Source organism: Pinus tabuliformis, chromosome 1_2, assembly GCF_031772625.1.
Source record: "Pinus tabuliformis cultivar Carrire ecotype Pingquan chromosome 1_2, CPIR1, whole genome shotgun sequence".
Taxonomy (NCBI): Eukaryota; Viridiplantae; Streptophyta; class Pinopsida; order Pinales; family Pinaceae; genus Pinus; species Pinus tabuliformis.
The window spans coordinates 303,715,195-303,728,601 of record NC_142298.1 but is presented as its reverse complement, the minus strand read 5'-3'; positions in this window follow the sequence as shown (position 1 = coordinate 303,728,601).

The following is a 13,407-nucleotide window of genomic DNA, read 5'->3' as shown; positions in this document are numbered from 1 at the left end:
TTAGAGCTGATTATATTTCCCAGTTTCCCTGTGATACCCCTTAATTCAACTTCCTTTCCTTCCGAAACAAATTTCAAGAAAAGTTCTTGAAAATTAAAAGTTATCATACCCAAAGATTGTAGCCATTGGGCTCCTAGTACAACATCAACACCACCCATTGGAATGGAAAGCATTGGACTATTCAACACATATTCTCCCATGGATAGCTTGATATTATGGCACTTTCCAGAGAAATTTATGGTTCCTCCATTTTCAACCATCACTTGACACTCTGGTGCTGGATATATGAAGCAATTCAATTCCTTGGCTATCTTACAATGAATAAAATTATGGGTACCACCCGAATCAATCTACACTATTACCTTTTTCTTCTTGATATGTTCTTCTATCTTGATAGTTTTCAGATTCATTTATTATTTCTCTAGGGTTTGTTCCTGGTGTGTATCCTCTTATTTTGATGTTTCTTGTTCCTTTTCTTCCTCCTCTTCACAAACTATGTAAAATAATTTATTCTCAGCACACTTATGACCTTTAGTGTATTTTATATCACAATTGTAACAAGCACTTTTGTTCTTTTTACTTCCAATTGTTGTGGTGTCAACTTTGTAAGTTGTGGAAGGCTAGGGGAAACAACACTTCCATCTTTATAGTCGTGAGTGGTAGGCTTCCTTGTTGCCATAATTTTACTTTCAATTTTTCTTACCAACCTAAATTCCTTCTCCAATGAATTAGGTTCCCAAAGGCGAACCTCATGTTGGATGTTATCCTTTAAAGTCCCTATGAACACATCAATCCTATGCTCCTATGGAATATATTTTACCCTTATATTCAATTTTTGGAAGTCCTCAATGTGCTCCACCATTGAACCCTTTTGTTTGAGATTTATCAATTGGCTAAAAAAGGTGTTGCTTTTTGTATCTTCATAATGTGCTATCATTTATTCCGTAAAAATTTCCCAAATGACAATTTGTTTACGAGAGCAAAGCCATTGATACCATACAAACTAATTGGGTTCCAAATATAAAGTTACAATGTGTACCTTTTGTGTGCTTTGCACATTATGGAGATCGAAATATTGCTCCATCTGTAGTATCCATGTTACGGGATCCTTGCCATCAAACTTCCTCATATCGATCTTTGGAACATGGTGGGTCTTCAATCTAATGTTAGAGTCTATGAAATCATGACTAACATTTCTTTTGTTCTCATCACGAGTTTCCTTTACTACCTTTTCGCCATTAGTAAGCATTTCTTGTAGCAACTTTATCGAATCTATCTTCAAATATTCCATGTTGCCTTTAAGTTTTGCTTCTATACCATCCATCTTAGCTTCCATGCCATCCATATTAGCTTCCATTCCATTCTTTAAACCATCCATCTTAGCTTCAGTTACTTTTTGTGAGAGCGAAATTTGTTGCACTTGGTCTCGTAATTTTGATATATCATGTTGCATTTCTTCCTCTTTTTCATGTGTCATAGTAGAGATTTCAGGTTGCTTACTAGTTGTTTCCATTTTCTTTCTTCAGGTCATCAATGAATAATAATTATGCTTCACAATTCCCTTTGAATCACTTCAAACTAATTTCTCAAACAAGGCTTATGCAAATTAAAAAAAAAAAATTACACACCTCTTTTTGTTTTTCGCTTTGTATGAGCTCAACCTTGAAATGCCTGCGACTCTGTAATTTCAAATCTCCAAGTTCTGAAATTTCGGCCTGTGATAGCCCTATGAGTCTTCTTTCCAACCCCACAAGTCTGATCACAATTGGATTCCCGAAGAAAGAGTTATGCCCAATCTCCCGTGATGACCTAATTATAGACTAGTTCAGTAGAGCAAACTTGTATGACGTGCCATGTGTCATTGTTTCGACCTTAGGTTCTGACCAATTTGGGAGCCCGCAAAAACCCTAACTTCCTCAAGTCATATCTTCGAAAATATAGCGAGACACGATTTGAAATTCTATCACGCAGTTCAACACGATTTCATCTCAAATGGGTTTTAATTTTAGCTCCTGAAGCTTCGTAGAAAAAATAGTTATAGCGAAAATTCCACGATGACCTATTTGAAGCAGTGAAACCCTAGAATCCAAAGCTCTGATACCAATTGTTATGCAACCAACTCACAAAATAGAAGAAAAAAATAGATCAATGACTTAAAACGTAGCCTCTTAGAGGGAGAAACATCCTTTACATTACACAAATGAACAATTCCTGGATGATACAAATGACAAGACCCCCTTTCTATATATAGGAGTGGGGTCACAATATAATCAAAGTCAACACAACAATAATAATGTAAGGGCACAACAATAATAATATTGGGCTTCTATGGGGCACAATAATAACAATATGGGGACAACATGGGCAAAACAATAACAATAAGGGGTATAATGACAATAATAATGAGGGAATACACTAGTATTATAGGGACCTAACAGAATTCCCAACTCAAGCAAAATATTCTCTTGGAATTGCACACCTCCCCCTTAGGAGGGCACTTGGGATTTTTAAAAACTTACCACAGGGTCAAGAAGGATTTTTTTTGGGATGGCCTTAAATATGATATTCAGAAGTTTGTGACAAAATATTTGGTTTCCCAAAAAAATAAAGTTGAGACAATTAAGACCCCAGGTCTGTTACAACCTTTAGCCATTCCCAATAATCATTAGGAGGAGGTCTCAATGGATTTTATCGCAAGATTACCCAAGTCTGAAGGAAAGAGTGTCATCATGGTGGTAGTTGATATACTTATTAAGTATGCACACTTTTGTCCATTATCTCATCCTTTTAAAGCCAATACAAATGTTACTGCATTTATGGAAACAATTCAAAAGCTACATGGAAGCCCAAAGATTATTGTAAGTGACAGAGATCCCATTTTCATTGGAAATTTTTGGATGAAATTATTTTCTTGTCTTGGTACTCTATTAGCTCATAGCCCATCTTATCATCCTCAATCCAACAGACAAATTGAGATAGTGAACAAATATTTGGAAGGATATCTTCATTGCTTTGTCTCCGATAAACAAACACAATGGGTCAAGTGGTTACTTTTAGCTTAATGGTGGTATAACACTTCCTTCCATACTGCAGCAAAAATGACCCCATTTATGGCACTTTATGGATATCATCCACCATCCATCACATCATCTTTAAAATGAAATTCTAAGGTTCAAGAAGTGGAAGATCACATCGAGCATCAATAACAAGTTCTCCAACTCTTAAAGGATAACCTCACTCTAGCACAAAATCAAATGAAACAACAGGCAAACCAACATCGTAGTGAAAGAAGTTTTGTTGTAAGCGATTGGATATTTTTACGACTATAACCATACAAACAAATGTCCCTTAAGCAAGCTAAGAAGGATAATAAAGTATCACCCAAGTACTATGGTCCCTACAAGGTATTGCAAAATATTGGTACTATGGCATACAAATTGGAGTTTCCTGCATCTTCCCGAGTACACCCAGTTTTCCATGTTTCATGCTTAAAGAAGGTTATTGGTGACAAGATCCTAGTTCAAACAGTGTTGCCAAAAATTGACGAAGAAGGACAAATCACATTTGAACCTGAAGTAGTCACGGAAACCAAAACTTGACAACTACGAAATCAATTAATTTAAGAGTATCTCATTAAGTGGAAGAACTTAACCGCTGAAGATTCCACATGGGAGGATGATAATATTATATAGAATCATCTAGAACTACTCAAGCGTTGAGAACAACACTTTTTGGAGGAGAGGGGCATATTAGGTCCCTATAATACTAGTGTATTCCCCTTGTTGTTATTGTTAGTGTAACCCCTTATTGTTATTGTTGTGCCCATGTATCCACCATGTTGTTATTATTGTGCCCTTACATTATTATTGTTATGTAGGCTCTAATTATATTGTGACCCCTTAGACTCCTATATATACCAAGGAGGTCTTATCATTTGAATCATCCAAGAATTGTTCATTTGTGTAATGTAAAGAAGGTTTCCTCCTTGAAGATGTTATTTTTTAAGTCGTTGATCTATCTTTCTTTCTATTTTGTGAGCTAGTTGCATAATAGTTCTTATGACTAATATAGAGCAATTTGGTTACTACAAGTAGAACATATGAAAAAAAGTACAAAGAAGGGATATATTAATTCCAATTTTGCAAAATATAAGTATCCACTAGTACTATTCAACCATGCTAGTCTACTTTACATGATATATAGAAAATGTTGGTTCCATTTGATTGCAATATGCATACATTTGTCTCATTCACTTTTTTTCATAGCTAGATGTAACAAGAATTAAAATTGGAATTGAGAATGAATGAAACTTAAGAGTATCATATCTTATATTGGAATCAAGATGGACGAAATGGAGTTCAACATTGTGGCATGCAACAATGGGGTTTAAGGCCACTTCCACAAGAAACTAGGGTTTTTTAAGATGGAAAAAATAAGTTTAAAGTCAAATTATGGTTTCCTTATGATCACACTGTTTTGGAGAATTTGGTATCTATGGATAAATACTAATTCCCTAGATAAGTAGCCATATATAGAACAACAGTTTAAAGAACTTTAGCCTTTTCCTATAAGAAATAGATAAGACAAAGAAGATGAGAAGACCTAATTGTAGTTTTGTTTTCCTCTTGTCTCCTTTGTATAGATCCTGTCACTCCTTCCCATACTTAACACGCTTGATAAGTACCTATAAACATAAAAAAAAGACAAAGAACTAATCAAAGCAAAAGATCTATTGAATGCAAGTAAACGGAATTAGATACATTCGCACATATAAGCATTATATAACAAGACAATCATATGGGAAAATGGTTCAAATACTTTATTGAATAGAAGAAGGAATTACAACCATCGAGTATGATTCGAAGTCACTCCTCCAGCTTGGATCCCATCCACATCACATCAAAAGCATGACAAACTTGCAGCATAACAATACTTTTCTCAAAGTCAATTCTCATAGCAACATTATCTCCTTACAATTCAACATAGTCTAGTCCCTGATCACTTAGATGAGTGTTCAATTTATAGGAGGATGAAGGAGGTTATGTCATAAATGGGGGTATTGAATGGCCTTCCATACTTAGAATTAGTTCCATGGAGGAAGGGATGAGAGGATAGGATGCATCTTAACTCATTCCTCATCCATTTTCGAGCTCATAGGAGTTGATAAGTAAGGGAAACTTCTAGATGACTCCGAGAGATAAGAATATTCCCTAAACCTTATGTGAATTTCACTCAATCTCGCCCAGCGCAGGTGAAAGAGGGCCTAAGTGCTTTGCAGAGCACCCTAGCATGGACTCAACTGCTCTGCAGTGCACTCTTACATGGGCCTACTTGTGCTAGTCCCTTTAGAGGTCATTTCAGGATGTCTTGAAGTCATGAAACTGTCTGGGAAGGAGGCATTTAAAAGGGTGACTTGTTTAGGGCATGTAGCAATTGAAATTAGGGTTTGATGAGCCCTAAAACACTAATATGGATGATGGGAGTGATGTGCCCAAATGGATCTATAACAGCTACGCCCTAAAGCATGAAGTCGAAAAAATGTTAATGTCAAATGAAATGCTTTACGATGTGATGAGGAGGTTTCGAAGTGGAAGGTGACCTGCATCAATTACAATACATATATCATGATATTTTGATTTTTTACATGAATTGCTAAGGGAAGGCATACCCATGCTCAGCATATAAACTTTCATTACATGTACATAGACAGTCGTCTACAAATATAGACCCATGATCAGAATGACCATCAATGTAAAGCCATTGTACATATGATTTAGTACACCTGAAATCGCAACCTGAATGGATGAAACTAGATCCGGGGTCTTCTATCTTGTTCAATCGTTCACTCAAGTACAAGTCTAACCATGTGAATATGTGATCTAAAGTCGAACATGGGAAGACACCGTCTGATTACCAAGTAATGATGTAAGCCGTTAACAGATGCGAGATAAATCACCGATAATGATAATGATCCTTAAGGTACTGCAGTAAATTCTGCATGGTGTGAATGGATAATTTGATGTTGAACACCATACAAAGTCTTTCGGTCGAACGCCTATGATGTCAACCTATCGCCGGAAGCGAGAAACTTGCCATTGATGTATGCAAGCCTCAAGGTACTAGAAGGGTGTTTCTAAGTCAACTTCTTGGATAATGTTCTAATGTTGACAAGAAGCAACTCGTCGTAGGAGGGCCTTGATGTATCCCACATCAACAAAACGAAACGAGTGTAATGATTTTGGAGACAGAATTTGATTGACAACACAAGGTTCAGGAATGGCGGTCATGAAAATGAAGGTTTATGAGTATTGCAAAGGATGAATTTTAACTAAATGACTTCTCTTGAACATATCAGCGACACTGAATGAATTGGCAACATTGACCCAAAACCAAAGTAATGGATGGTGTGATAGATCATAGGTATGATAACCATCAAGAAGATAATGCAACCAAAATAGTCTGAATGAACTGGCAGCATTGACCCAAAACAAAAGTGATGGATGGTGTGATAGACCATAGGTATGATAACCGTCAAGCAGATAACCCAACCCAAATAGTCACGGAGATGAAGTGAAAGTGTCCTGTTCAAGAGCGACCTGCTACCATAAAGTGGTTTACCCCTTTTTCCAATTTTCCCCAATCATTGCTGACCAATACCTATTTAATTTTTATCAAGCTTGAGGAGGATAACATATGCTTGTTGTATAATTCCACTCTTTGGGTGAATCCATTGCTATGTGATGTTTTAACGAGTCTAGCGAAGGTGAAATTCGGTCTCGTCTAGATGGACAAGTTTGTCGCTATTTAATGTTTTAACAAGTTTAACGACAAAGATAACTCAGTCCTTTTCATGTTTAGAGAGTTTGAAAAGGGACAAAAATAAAACTCCACAAGTTCTTTTTCGTTGATTTATCTCTCAAGCCCAAAAAAGCATAAAACAATACGAGAGAGAACCTATTGACCATGTTCGGTCAATGTATTCCTTTTTCATAAATAATCTATCTCATTCCAGAAAAGGGTTAAACTTATACTAAGTAGATGTCATTTCCAATCCATTAACGAGCTGAAAAGGACAAGCGCTCGGCAGGGAAAATTTTAAGAACCCCCCCCTAAATTTATAAATATAATAAATGGGCGAATCTCCATGGTATATAGGAAAAATGGAAGGCGATTTTATCAATAATATAATATGTATATATAATTTTTTGGCGAATCTCTCACCAGGAATGGCGAATATTTTACTCAATTATAAGATCTTGTAAGATCTTGGCGAGTCTTTCACTAAATAATAAAACTTTGTAAAGTCCTAGTGAATCTTAGCGTAGGCTACATGCTGGTTTAATTCCCCCATTTAAATAGGCTACATTTCAGGTGAATACCATGGGTCAATACCATGTGCCATTTTGGTGAATACCATGGGTCAATACCATGTGCCATTTTTATTTTTATTAATTCTAATATTAGGGTTAATAATGGTTTTTTGCATGGTATTAATAACAATCTAGTCCATGGTATTTGTCCCATAGTATTTTGGCCATAGGTTTCACCTAAATATAACCCATTTTTTGAGTGTTCGTAAATATAAGGTGACTTATGGAGTAAATATAAAAAAATGTTTTATTTGTTTACCATACCTCTCATTTATTTATATTTTTATTAATTTACCATACCTCTTTTACAAATATGGTATTTGGCCCATAGGATTCACTTAAATAAAACCTCTTTCTTGAGCCTTCATAAATAGAACAAGGGTTATGGACTAAATATAAAAAGAGGTTTTATTTATTTACGATACGTCTAGTTTATTTATATTTTTATTTATTTACCATACCTTTTGAGTAAGTATAAAAAGACGTTTTATTTATTTACCATACCTCCACTTTACTTATATTTTTATTTGTTTACACCCTTACATGTATATAAGGTGACTTATGGAGTAAATATAAAAAATGTTTTATTTATTTACCATACCTCTCATTTATTTATATTTTTATTAATTTACCATACCTCTTTTATAAATATGGTATTTGGCCCATAGGATTCACTTAAATAAAACCTATTCTTGAAAATGGGCGAATGGATTCACTTAAATAAAACCTATTCTTGAAAATGGGCGAATGGAAGGTTGTAAGTCCTAATTTCAAGGGCTAAATTTACCTTTTTTACCCTCTCCCTTAAAATAAGGTGGGCTATTTGAGGTGATTTGTAAAAATGTACTATGATACAAAATATTCGCCCACTAAAAATTTAAAACCCCTTAATTTCGCCAAAGGGCGAACATTCGCCCCTAAAATTATCCTTGGCGCTCGGCAATCTTTTCATATTTCAGAGTTTAAAAAGAGATTAAAGCGGACTCTACTTTGAGGAACAAGTGGTGTCTAGGGTAGCAACTGGTTCCAGTGATGTTGGAACTTCTCAAAACATGTTGATTTCCGTGAAGAGGCTGGCTAATAAGACCACTCATTGCAACTGTTCCTCAAAAAGGGTAAAACAACCAAGTGAAAGTGTATGATCATAGGCAGATAGTGACGATGGAAGGAGAAAAACCAAGGCTCATCTGGCGGAAGAGGCTAATAGAATGGCAATCATGAGGGTTAAAATGGAGATGGGTTCATTTTTACACAAGCTTGAACCAGAGGGAACTATGCTTGGATTCAGTTTCATGTTTACACAAGCTTGAAATGACAAACTCTGCTTGGATTCAGTTTCATTTTTACACAAGCTTGAAACAAAGAACTATGCTTGAGATTGGTTTACATGCCCCCAACATGATGAAAAGGAGAGTCTCCTGTAACCAGATGGAAGTTGTTGCGGTGAAGCAGGACGGTTATCCAACACCTTCCTGGCTTCGTCCAGATAGGGAAAAAGGTGAATGGGGTGATTCCCTTCACATAACCTATAGGGAAACTTAACTTTACCACTAGGTGCATGCCCCCCAAGCTTCATTACATTCACCTAAGTAGACTACTCATGGCTATCAGGTGGATGGAATGAAGGTTATTTTATGAGATCAAGTGAAAGATTCGACTAGGAATTTACAAGATCTAATCAAAGACTCGACTTGGAACTTTGCTCTAGGGGACCTTGTTTCATTTGGAACTTTGCTCCAGTGGACCTTGTTTCATTTTTTAATGAGCTTGACATAAGACAAGGAACTATGCTCATACTCCTTGTTTCATTTTTTAACGAGCTTGACACAAGACAAGGAACTCTGCTTGTATTCCTTGTTTCATTTTTTAATGAGGTTGACACAAGACAAGGAATTATCCTCATATTCCTTGTTTCATTTTTTTACGAGCTTGACACAAGACAAGGAACTATGCTCACCCATTGTTTCATTTTTTAACGAGGTTGACACAAGACCAGGAACTATCCTCATATTCCTTGTTTCATTTTTTTATGAGCTTGACACAAAACAAGGAACTATGCTCACCCATTGTTTCATTTTTTAACGAGGTTGACACAAGACCAGGAACTATCCTCATATTCCTTGTTTCATTTTTTTATGAGCTTGACACAGTAAAAGAACTATCCTCATATTCCTTGTTTCATTTTTTAATGAGCTTGACACAAGACAAGGAACTATCCTCATATTTCTTGTTTCATTTTTTAACAAGGTTGACACAAGATAAGGAACTGTCCTCATATTCCTTGATCACGACCCATATGAGGTCATGAATTCCAAGAGGTTCTCATATGATGGGAAAACAATGCTTTGGAAGGGATCCATATCAAGGAAATCGAGATCTAGTTCCAACGCTCTCAGTACATAATGTACAACATCACGGAATTGATCGTCAGTTGATGTAGGCATGGAATAGGTTGCCACATAATTGACCCGTGGTGGGGAAGATACCATTGGTACAAAAGGACCATTTAGGGAAGATGGTTGACTGGAAGCCATATTTGGACTGGGAAATGAAAGCTGGTCAACGATGACAATTCTGCCTTCATGCGAGAAACACATCACTCGAAAGAGTGTTGAAACAATAGCTCCCATGTCCTAAACATAGTCGTGCCCATGAAGTAAATTGTAACATAAAGGGCCTGGGACTACCATCACATTCAGATAAACAATTTTTCCTCCCAAAGTAATAAGCAACTGAGGAAGGATCCCTAATGGTTGAATGGTTCCTCTGTTCAAAGCCAACAAATTCTGGGTAACAGGCACAAGTGGTGGTGAACCGAGTGCTTGCCAAGCAGTGGAGGAAAGGATACTCATAGATGCACCTTCATCTATAATAGTGCTAGATATAATCATATTACAAACCTGTACTGTGATATGGAAAGGCACATAAGAAGGAAGATGGAATCCTGCCAGTCGATTCCAATCAAAGGAAGTGACCATACTACTTGGAGGGGGTACCGTAAAAACGAGAGAATTAACCCCTTGAGTTACGAGAGTGGGATGATTTTCCTCCTGTCTTGATGGAATAAGAGGATTTCCCCCAAGCTCATTGGAATCTGAAGAAACGAAAAGAACCTGAGTGGTATCATACTCACTCTCTACGGGAAAGGTACAATTAACTGAAGGTGAAATCAGGTCAACTGTTTCCTTGACCTGTTGATTTGGGTCAGGTATCGACTCATAGGATTCACTTTTAGAGAGAGTGGGTTTGTCCGACGGTTGATTTTGGTCAGTCAATGCATCAACTAGTGAAGGGTTTAGGGAGAGTTTCCTGTAACTAGATGGCAGTAGCTACGGAGAAGCAGGATGGTTATCCAACACTTTTTTGGCTTCATCCAGATAGGGACAAAGGTGAATGGGGTGATTCCCTTCACATAGCCTATAGGGAAACTTAACTTTACCCTTCTTTCCATGAACTTTACTACCACTAGTTGATGGTGTGTCACTAGCATGATCTCCAGAAGTTGATGACACAGGATGATGTGAACGGGAAGACCATTCTTCTAAGATCCGAGGAATACCAGAACAATTTCGAAGAAGATGGTCTCCCACACAAAGTTTGCATGGATATCGAACTTTGTGAGGCTTGACGGACAATTTCTCATTAGATGTTGCATTCAAAGCAATAGTTGCTTGGTTGCCCCTCTGTTGAATTTGCTTCTTCTTCTTCTTCTTCCCTTTCTTCTTCTTCTTAGCCACCTGGTTACTAGTACCAATACTTTCACTAGGTGAAGAGGAAGAAGGGGAGGAAGAAACAACCAAGGAAGAAGGAAAAGGGTCAACTGGAGGTTGATTTTGTCCAGTTGGAGGAGTACTCGATTGCAGAGAAATCATGACATTTTGAACCAAGGAGGTTGAAAACAACCATACTGGCAAGCCAATGGTAAATCCCAGAAGGGACAATGTAGCCATATATGGAGCACCAATATTTCCAAAAGGAGGAAAAGGACTAGGATTCCCATCAAAAGGAATTCCTTGATCGATGGACTCTGGATTTGTTTCCATATGTTTCAACCTAAGATCAACTAAAGAGTGAGCGTGGAGGATGTTATCCGCGGTCAATTAATTTTATTTTAATCAAAGTAACATAACAAAACAAAAGAGGGATAATCTAGGCAAAAGGTTTACCAAGCAACTATGAACTGCAGAATACCTCCCAACGAACCGAGAAGTACGGGCATACAATCTCCCCGAATGTTGTGTTTGGTGTATCACAGTGTACAAGGCGGCCAACTCGATTACCTTAGGATGGATAGAAACCTAGTGTTGTCCTCCCATATATACCCGAAAGTACGTGGAGGCCCAATCCGTATTAGCGTTGTCTAATGCAAAACCACACAGTGAGAGCATTCTCATATACTTTATGTACTGTAACACCGCCCTATATACCTGAAGGTACATGGATGAGCTACGATACACTCACATATGTGGAATGAGGTATCACACTCGCGATGTATTGCAGACAAGTTAGCGACAACTACTATGTTTTACGACATCGGAACATGTCTCTAGCCTAGAACCTCTAAATGTTTTTTGTTAGGTGACAATGATCCATTCGGTAAATTCAGATAAATTTTAAGTTGATCTTCTTTAGAATTTGCCTTCCAAGGTTCACCACGTGATGTATGTTTGCAATTCCTAAAATACAACTAATATGATAAGCATTATTTTCATTCAATTGAACAATGAAAACCTTATCTAGTAGGGATAGAGCAATCAAATCTTTGACAAAGAGCAAAGAGCACATCTAATGCAATTTCCCTAGCTATTCCTTTCAAGCATTCAAAAACTACAATATGAACGATGCAAGTTTTTCTTTTTGAATCCCTTAATGTTATGATGAACAAAAAGGAAACTAATGCACATACAATCAATCAATTTTTTATAAGAACGAAGACTTTATGACAGTTCAATTTCGAAGGAAAAGAAGACTTTTACGACACTTTCTTTCGAACAAAGATTAATCGACTATAATCTAACTTTGATGATGAATTGATAATGACAAAGAAATCATTTAAGAAACATTAATCAATCAAGTCAAAGTAGGGCTGAAAGAGGAAATACAAGTTGATTTCAGAGACATACTACAATCATTGATCTTTTAGCAAGCATAAACAAAAGGAAATTTGGAGAAAAAACCCAATCCAAAGGTGAAAATTTTCCCTAAGGTGGATCAATGCAGGTCAAAGAGGGCCTAACTACGTTGCAGAGCACTGTCTCTCACTCAAGGGTGCTCTGCAGAGCACTGTCCCCTGACCAAGCCTGCGCTGATTCCTGAGAGGCCACTCAAGAGTCATCTAACCTCAATTTTTGACCAAATAACACTTCAACAAGGCTGAAATACAATCAATGAAAGGAAGTAAGGTCTACTAGAGTGTCCTAGGATGTGGATAAGCTACTTGGAACGATGATCATTCCCCAGTATGGTCGCCAATTTGTTTTGGAGAATTTGGTATCTACGGATAAATACTAATTCCCTAGATAAGTAGCCATATCTAGAACAACAGTTTAAAGCACTTTAGCCTTTTCTTATAAGCAATAGATGAGACAAAGAAGATGAGAAGACCTACTTGTCGTTCCACTTTCCTCTTGTCTCCTTTGTATCGATCCTGTCACTCCTTCTCGTACTTAACATGCTTGAGAAGTACCTGTAAACATCAACATAAGACAAAGAACCGATCAAAGCAAAAGATCTATTGAATACAAGTAAATGGAATCAGATACATTCACACATATAAGCATTATATAACAATATAAGCACATGGGAAAAAGGTTCAAATACTTTATTGAATAGAAGAAGGAATTACAACCATCAAGTCTGCTTCGAAGTCACTCCTCCAGCTTGGATCCCATCCACATCACATCAAAAAGCATGACAAACTTGTAACATAACAATACTTGTCTCAAAGTCAATTCTCATAGCAACATTATCTCCTTACAATTCAACATAGTCTAGCCCCTAATCACTTAGATGAGTGTTCAATTTATAAGAGGATGAA